The sequence below is a fragment of the Trichosurus vulpecula genome, chromosome 2 (assembly GCF_011100635.1).
Source record: "Trichosurus vulpecula isolate mTriVul1 chromosome 2, mTriVul1.pri, whole genome shotgun sequence".
NCBI lineage: Eukaryota > Metazoa > Chordata > Mammalia > Diprotodontia > Phalangeridae > Trichosurus > Trichosurus vulpecula.
Genome location: NC_050574.1, coordinates 403091082 through 403100699, shown reverse-complemented (window position 1 = coordinate 403100699; position 9618 = coordinate 403091082). Strand labels below are relative to the sequence as shown.

The window sequence follows — 9618 nt, the reverse complement described above, 5'->3', positions numbered from 1 at the left end:
CAGGATAAATATAGCAGCAGAGTTCCCTTTTTGTGAGTCTCAGGTTGATGACATCTTTAAGGTGAAAAAATACCAAAGACAGAAAAATAGCTATTCAGTGGAACACTTTTCTTTGGAGACTGCTAAATAAAATGTCCACACTCACTGCACACACCAAGTAGGCCTCAGACACTTCTTAAAGCCCTTCTGTCTACTTCTCTGCTTAACCTCTATTTCATTAAAGTGGCTGATCACAGTACATAGTATCTTTAATTCATCTTTCCTGCAATCTTAGACAATCCTGGTGATGTGAAGATGATAGTTTAAGAGTCCTTTTGCTACCCACTCATTCTTTTCCTCCATTGACTGGACAGTAGATATCTTTGCTGTCACCGTTTATAATCTATCTTTTCTCTGAGGAATCAATTCAAGCTTCAGAAATACCACTCTGGTCCTCCCATCAGCTCAGCTTTTTAATCATGAGTAGAAAGGGAATTGATTTCCTTTTCCCCTTCCTCCCGAAAAATTGTAGTCACTTCAATGAAACAGTCCCTCTTGTAGGGAAATGCTATGCAGTTGGCAGAGTACAGGAAGAGGACAAATAGACAGTCCTCTTCTGTCTTAACTTGACCCAATATTCATTTTCTAGCTATAATTCCACTACTTGGAGCCATCCAGAGAGCTCCAGATAAACAAATAAATATACAAACACTTATAAATTATTTGCAGTGTGACAAATTCTTAGCTAAACTTGTTCATAAAAAGAAAAAGTGAAAGCATTCCTTGCCTTCAAAAAACATATAGTCTAATGCTGTAGACAATGTATATAAATCATACTAAACATGATAAATATAGGACAGATGAAAGACAACATCAAAGAGTATGACACTAGTTGCTGAGGGACCAGGGAAGTCCTCCTGTGAAGCTCATCTGAACTTAGTTTTAAAAAAAGTTCGGGATTCTAAGGAACTGGAAATTTGGAAGGTGAGTATGTTAGGGATGGAGAACAGCCAATATAAAGGCATGACAATCAGAGATAGAGGGTGGTGTGCAAGAAATTGCAGGCAGGCTAGTATGGTTGGATTGTAATGGGCATGGAGTTTGATGAAATTATTTCAAAGGCAGAAAAAGCTGCTGAATAGCTTTAAGTGTCAAGCAAAAACTATCAAATTTGATCTCGGAGGTATTAAGGAGCCACTGACACGTTTAAAATTACAGGCTTAGAGTTTTAGAGGTGGAAGAGACCTTAGAAGCCATCCAGATAAAATGCTTCATTTTATAGATTAACAAACTGTGGTTGAGAAAGGCTAGGTTGTTTACCCAAGGTCATATACCTAGTAAGTTTTGAAATTGAATTTGAATGAAGTCTTCATAAATACAAAATCAATGCTCTATGTACTATGCCAACTACTTTACTTTTGAGAAATCTGGGGATGCAGAAGCTATATACTTACTACCTGACAGCCATTGTCCTAAATGGTTGTTTGATATCACCTCCCATTTCTTTAGTTCACTGGAAGGCCCGTTCTGTTATTCCTTTCTTTTTTTCCCTCTCTTAGAATAATTGAAGTTTCTATGTCTCTAACTACCCAATATAATACAGTGCCAGTGTTCAGTATCTGTCTGACTAGTTGTTTCATAAAATAAATTCTAATAACCATGTTCAAACAGTGACCATTATTATAGCTGAAAATTCACCTCTTGTTTTTGAAGACAATCATGAAAATAGTAATAGTGATGCATTTCAGGGGCGGAGCCAAGACGGTGGCTGGAAAGTGAGCACTTGCATAAGCTCCCCTCCATGTTCCTCAAAAAACCTATAGAAATGGCTCTAAACAAATTCTAGAACTGCAGAACCCACAAAATAGCAGAGGGAAGCAGGGCTCCAAAACAGGACAGTCTGCATGGTCACTGGGTAAGGTGTATCACCTACTGAGCTGGGAGTGGGGTGGAGCAGAGCCCAGCCTGGGTGGTGGCAGGACCAAAAAGACCAGGAGCCGGGAGGAACAGGCCCTAGTGCCCTGAATAAGTGAGCTGTGGCAGTTACCAGACTTCTCAACCCACAAACACCAAAGACAACAGGGAAGGTTAGTGGAAAAAGATGCGGGGAACAGAGTGATAGGAGTTTGAGGTTAGGCCATCGCCCGGGGACAGCAGAGGTCATGCACCAACAGAACTACGACTGCAGTTACGTCTGGCCCCAGGCCCACCTGGTGGGAAGAATTAAGTGGTGGATCTGAGCAGGAACACAGAGCCTGCTCAGATCTGAGTAGCATTTGGGGTTGGCAGTTCTGGGGGGAGGAGGAGTGCTGCTGTGCCAGAGTTTGCTGCATAGAAATAGCTCTGAAAAAAACAGTGCATCCCCTCATGCTTGGAACAAAGTATTCTCTACTCTACAAGCAGTCATACCCCACTGAAAAACTCAAGGGACAAGTAAGTTGGCTGGGAACATGGCTAGGCAGCGAAAACAGACTCAGATTCAGACTCAGACTTTGGAATATTTCTTTGCTGACAAAGAAGAACTAAACATACAGACAGAACAACTTAACAAAGTGAAAAAACCTCCAAGAAAAGCCTCCAAGAAAAACATGAACTGGTCTCAGGCTGTGGAAGAGCTCAAAAAGGATTTGGAAAAGCAAGTTAGAGAAGTAGAGGAAACATTGGGAAGAGAAATGAGAATGATGTGAGAAAACCAGAAAAACAAGTCAATGAATTGCTAAAGGAGACCCAGAAAATGCTGAAAAAATCAACACCTTAAAAATAGACTAACTCAAATGGCAAAAGAACTCCAAAAAGCCAATGAGAAGAAGAATGCCTTCAAAGGCAGAATTAGCCAGATGGCAAAGGAGGTCCAAAAGAGCACTGAAGAAAATACTACCTTAAAAATTAGATTGGAGCAAGGGGAAGCTAATCACTTGATGAGAAATCAAGATATCAAACAGAACCAAAGCAATGAAAAAATGGATGACAGTGTGAAATATATCATTGAAAAACCACTGACTTAGAAAATAAATCCAGGAGAAATAATTTAAAAATTATTGGATGACCTGAAAGCTATGATCAAAAAAAGAGCCTAGATATCATCTTTCAAGAAATTATCAAGGAGAACTGCACTGATATTCTAGAGCCACAGGGCAAAATAGAAATCAAAAGAATCCACCAATCACTTCCTGAAAAAGATCCCAAAAAGAAAACTCCTAGGAATATTGTTGCCAAATCCAGAGCTCCCAGATCAAGGAGAAAATATGGCAAGTAGCCAGAAAGAAACAATTTAGGTATTGTGGAAACACAATCAGAATAACCCAAGATCTAGCAGCTTCTACATTAAGGGATTGAAGGGCTTGGAATATGATATTCTGGAGGTCAATGGAGCCAGGATTAACACCACCAATCACTTACCCAGAAAAACTGAGTATCATTCTCCAAGCAAAAATGTGAATTTTCAGTAAAATAGAGGACTTTCAAATTTCTCAATGAAAAGACAAGAGATGAATAGAAAACTTGACTTTCAAACACAAGAATCCAGAGAAGCATGAAAAGGTAAACAAGAAAGAGAAATCACAAGGAGCTTACTAAAGTTGAACTGTTTTGTTTGCATACCTACATGGAAAGATGATGTATATGATTCATGAAACTTCAGTGTTAGGGTAACTGAAGGGAATATACATACATATATATATGTGTGTGTGTGTGTGTGTGTGTGTGTGTGTGTGTGTGTGTATAGAGAGAGACAGAGGGGGGGCACTGGGTGAGTTCAATATGAAGGGATGATATCTAAAAAAATCAAATTAAAGGATGAGAGAGGAATATATTGAGAGAGGGAGAAAGGGAGAGATAGAATGAGGTAAATTATCTCACATATAAGTGGCAAGAAAAAGCAGTTCTGTAGGAAGGGAAGAGGGGGCAGGTAAGGGGGAATGAGTGAATCTTGCTCTTATCAGATTTGACCTGAGGAGGGAATAACATACACACTCAGTTGGGTATGTTACCCCACAAGAAAGAAGGAGGAAGAAGATAAGAAAGCGGGGATGATAGAAGGGAGGGCAGATGGGGGAGGAGGTAATCAAAAACAAACACATTCAAAAAGGGACAGGGTCAAGGGAGAAAGTTGAATAAAGGGGCATAGGTTAAGAAGGAGCAAAATATAGTTAGTCTTTCACAACATGAATATTGTGGAAATGTTTTACATAATGATATGCATGTGGCCTATGTTGAATTGCTTTCCTTCTTAGTGATGGTGGGTGGGGAAAGAAGAGGGGAGAAAATTTGGAACTCAAAGTTTTAAAAATAGATGTTCAAAAAAAGTCTTTACGTGCAACTAGGAAATAAGATATACAGGCAATGGGGCATAGAAATTTATCTTGCCCTACAAGAAAGTAAGGGAAAGGGGGATGGGGAGGGGAGTGAGGTGACAGAACGGAGGGCTGACTGGGGAACAGGGTAACCAGAATATATGCCATCTTGGAGTGGGCAGGAGGGTAGAAATGGGGAAAAAATTGTAATTCAAACTCTTCTAAAAATCAATGCTGAAAACTAAATATGTTAAATAAATTAAATAAAAAATTAAATTACAAAAAAAAAATACCATCATCCATTCTCTAGTTTCTCATCTCTGTAAAAAGCAACATGAAATTGATCTGTATATCTATGTATCAATGGAAACAGATGATATAGATATAGATTTAAATATAGATATGAATAAAGATACAGGTCAACTATTATGAAGCTATGGAAAGAGAAGTATACTTTCACAAATATATTGTGTAATATACATTCACCAAAGTACCAACATAAAAATACCATTGTATTTTTGTTGTTGATGATTAAACAAAGTTTTTGAATTGTGAAAGCAAAATTCAGCCTTAATAGTGTCCTCCAATACACATACACGTTACATGGAGACAACGTTCCCTGAAGGAAGTAAGAGACATAATGTTTCTCAACTACCATCTGATTATTATCATCATCCAGAAATGTATGCTTGCCAAAGGTTGTTTTCACTATCAGAGAAAGTGTACATCACAAAGTCCAAATACAAGGATTCCCTTTTATGTGGTGAGACACAACAGACGATCATTTACAGATGACGTTGCTCTGAATGCATGAAGATTAAGGCATTGCAATATCACTTAAATGAAATTCCTGACTTATTCACAAGGATTTGGCCTAGCAATACACAAGAGAATATTTAAGTGAATGAAGAATACCTTTTGTCCAGATTATGGCTTACAGTTGCATAAATATCTTATCAAATTGTCCAACTGGTACATGTTATCTTGGACAAGCAACACAGGAAATAAAATGGACCCAGTATTAAACAGGAGGAAATAATGGTGAAGGTTCATATCTGGGAAATTCTGCAATGAGTTGAATAACTGCAAGCTTCTCTGTGAAAAAAATAATATTAACATCAGTATTCTTCTAGTGAAGATGGTATTTGGCTATGAATCATGGAGTGCCATAAACACTGAAGAATAAGAAGTGTGGGTCACTCGGAGGGTAAGAAAAAGATGGATGGAGGGCACAAAGAGTCAGCAGTGTATTAGCAATGACAAATTGTGCATAAGAAGAGGCATAAAAGCCATCATCAAAGAGATGTATGACCTGATCACAAGAGGTGGTGGACCATTAATGTAGGGAGAATGTTGGGGAACAAATGAACAGCTCACAAACTTGTACACACATAATATTAAGAGGGATAGAAGACCCCCAGGAGTTTTAGTGGGCCTTGGAGGAGAGATTTATGGGAAGACATGAAAAAGATTTGAATGGAATGACAATGTACATTAATTGCAATATGCATCATTAGAGAAAATATCCAATTTGCTGCAATTATACATCCATTTTGCAAATTAAAATATTGGTACTTAGAAGAAACCTCAGTCATCACAAATATCATTTCATATCCAGTTCAGTTTATAGGACGTGTCATTGGGATAATTGCATGAAAAGCATATAGTCAATTTGCTTTTTTTCAGAAGTGACAGGGGTGTATGGGTGTTAGGAGGAGTAACTCAGCAAAGATAACAAGATTATGAATGTTGGAGTGGTTGTAGGAAGGCAGGGACACATTCATTGTTGTTCAAATTGGGAATCAGTTCACTAATTTGGTATATAAGTTTGGATTTGTTCAATGAAAGTCACTAAATTGTCCATGCCCTTTAACTCTGAAATTCCACTACGGGTCATATACCTCAGGAAGAAGAAATACAGCAACAAAGGCACCAAAAGATGGGACAGCATTGCTATTTTTTGTAGCAAAAAAAATAGAAACAAAATAGATTTCCATAAACAGAGGAGTATCTGAAAAGTATGCTATATAAATGTAATAAATATTATTTTGCAATAAAATGGTGGAGACAAATTCAGAGTAACATGGGGAAATCTGTGTTAGTTTATACATAGAGAAATAAGCAGCATGAAAAAAATAATGCACAATGCCTCCACAATGTAAAACACACACATACACACACACACACACACACACACACACACTTAAAGGAAGATAAACTCTAAATGATTAAAAATACCAAACCAATGGTATTTTAGGAGAAGGGCTGATGAAACATATTTCTCTTCTCAGGGGAAAACTATTTAGATAGAATAGTCATACTAGGTTACTTTATATGGTATTTTTAATCATTCTTATTTATCTGTTTTTTGTTTGCAGTCTTGGTGGGACGGAAAATTGAAAAAAATAATAACAATAACAAGAGACATTAAAATATATCTTGAACAAAACAAATGGATCATATCTTTTGCTCTTTATGTTCTTACTCTTGTCATTAGAAAGTAAATTTCTAATAAAGTTATTCCTAAGTTTCATATATATATATATATATATATACACACATATACATATATGTGTGTGTGTGTGTGTGTGTATCTTAAGAGCAAATAGAAGATTCCCAGGGGTATGGTCAAGATGGTTTAATAGAAAAAGTACTGCAGCTGAGCTCTCTGAACATGATTCTCCAAACAACTAAAAATAACTCCTTAAATCAAATTCTAGTAGAATTTAGCCAATTAAAGGTCAGTGTGTAACATTCTTACTGCTCAAGACAACTTAAAAGGTTGAAATGAAAGATCTGTGACATGAAGGAGGGTGGCCCAGAGCCAATATGAATTCAGTACTAGTGGTAGGACTTGGTAATGACAGCAGTGGAACCAACAGCTTTGGGAGTTCTCAAGCCTGAGAAGGTACGGAAATTAGAAAACTGGTCAGAAAGAGGTAACAGAAGATCCTAGTGCTAGCACTGGGTACAGGACCAGATGCTGTTTGGTAACTCCACTGCCTAAACCCACTTCCAGATCACACTTCAAGGACAGGCAGGAATATTTTATCTATCTCTTTTATTATTCAATACATGTAAATAAAGGAATATATATAAAGAGACAGAAGAAACCTCAAAGGACATCTTGTTCAGCCTTCTCATTTTTTAGATGAGGAAACTGAGGTCCAGGGAGGCTTAGAGACCTGACCAAGTTAATACCTAAAGCAAGTACCAGAGGTGAAATTTGAACACAGATCCTCCAACTACAGAGCCAGTAGAACATTATACCACACTACTGCACTACACTGATGCCATTACATTAGTGACAAACAAGGTTGGACTCATCATTTTGTTATTTTAATATCAGAAAGAGTATGAACAAGAAAATAAGTGTAGGAGATTTAGTATATTTGTATATGTATAGAGTAAATCCCAGTACATTTAGTGGTTCTCTTCTACAAATATATTTTCTGCATCAATTGATGGAAATGTAGTTGCTGCAACTTCAACTGAATCAGCTCTATAGGAATATGCATTTTTGAATAAGCACAAATAGTACACTCCATATCATCCATTTTTTTTTAGTGGAGATGTGATTGAGCTGGCACAATCTCCAGGCCAGATGCCATTTAGCAGTGGAGACTGGCCAGAGCATTTTCTCATGTGCTTTCAATGAAGCAGAGGTGATAGAAATAAAACTGAAAATAAGCAATTAAAACATCTGGCATGTATAACACCTCAGTAGCTTGAATTCTGGAAATAACATCCAAGGAAATGCATAGCTAGTTCTAGAAGAAAAAAAAAAGCAAGAACTAGTTTTTTACTTAAAGATTACATGAAATGTTTCTTGAAATGTTAATTTCTAAAGAAATTTATTGTATCTTCCTTTCTTTCTCCCATAACTCCATCACAACTATCCTAACCTCTTAAAGAAATTTTTAGGGGGCAGCTAGGTGGCACAGTGAGTAGAGCACTGGCCCCAGAGTCAGGAAGACCTGAATTCAAATCCGGCCTCAGACACTTGACAAACTTACTAGTTGTGTGACCTTGGGAAAGTCACTTAACCTCAATTGCCTTGCCTTCCCCCCTCCAAAAAATAAAAAAAATTAAAAAAAATTAAAAAAAATAACAAGAAAAAAACATTGGTTGGGGTAGAGGTCAAAATTTGAAAAACTGGATATAAAACATGTTTGACTTACCTCAGAGGCATAATCTACTCAATGTATCAAAGAACTCAAGATGAAGTTCTGGGTGACCATCTCTTTAAGGTCTAAAGACAATTAAGTTTATTTTTTTTTCTTAAACCTGAAAAGGTCATAAAGCAAATTTATTGCAAAAAGGCCCACAATCCCAGCAGTTGCCTTATCGATAGGATTTCTGGTAGCGAGCCCGGGCCCCAGGGCCACCAAACTTCTTGGACTCGCAGCACCCAGGATCAGCCACCAGCAGAGTTCGGTCATATTGGATAAGGATGTCTTTTATTTCCTTCTTGGAGGCCTAATCCACATATTTCTGGTAATAAGCCACCAGGGCTTTGGAGATGGACTGCCGAATAGCATAGATCTGGGCGACATGGCCTCCTCCTTTCACACGGACCCGGATATCTACTCCAGCAAAACGTTCCCTGCCCAGCAGGAGGACAGGCTCCAGCAGCTTGTACTGCAGGGTGCGAGGCTCGATCATCTCCAGTGGTCGCCCATTCACCTTGATCAGCCCATTGCCTCTCTTGCAATGGGCCACAGCGGTGGCAGTTTTCTTTCGCCCGAAGACCTGGACGGACTGGAGCGGCCCCTTGGACGGCATGCTGCTGGCTGGCGGCGCAGGCCCAGAACCGGGCTGGAGGCGGAGGAGGAGGTGGTGGCGGCGGCAGCGGCGGAAGCCGGAGACGAGAGCTCCTCACCCGTGCGGCGCTAAAGCACGAAAGGCAAGTTTATTTTTTTTTTTAACTTTCCCGAATTAGCTCCCAGATTCACCACCAAGCCTATTTGGTAATAGACATCTCAATATAATTTTTCTTTGTTATTTCCTTAAATTGCTTATTTTTTGATTTCATGTAAAATCCACAGCTTATTATTAATGTGTTATATCACATATATTTATTCTAGGAAATGGAATATGTAGAGAAAAAAATTAGTTCAGAGTATTTAAGCCTGTCCCAAAGATCATATTTAGCTTCTGTCATTCTATAGACTTCTTTAATTTTATTAATAACCTGTATTGTTTTTGAGGCCCTTATAATTGAATGGAAAAGGTATTCATTTGGATTCAAGCCTTTAGCATTTAGGCAACAAGAGAAAGCTCATTGTTTATTGTAGTTAGTTTACTTTACACTTGATCACTTCGGAAAAAATCACTAGCCACAAAA

At 38.1% G+C, this 9618-nt stretch overlaps 1 pseudogene; it reads right to left on the bottom strand.

Moving 5' to 3' along the window:
• Positions 1-8551: 8551 nt before the first annotated feature.
• On the bottom strand, positions 8552-9143 carry LOC118838838 (annotated as a pseudogene).
• Between the last annotated feature and the right edge of the window lie 475 nt (positions 9144-9618).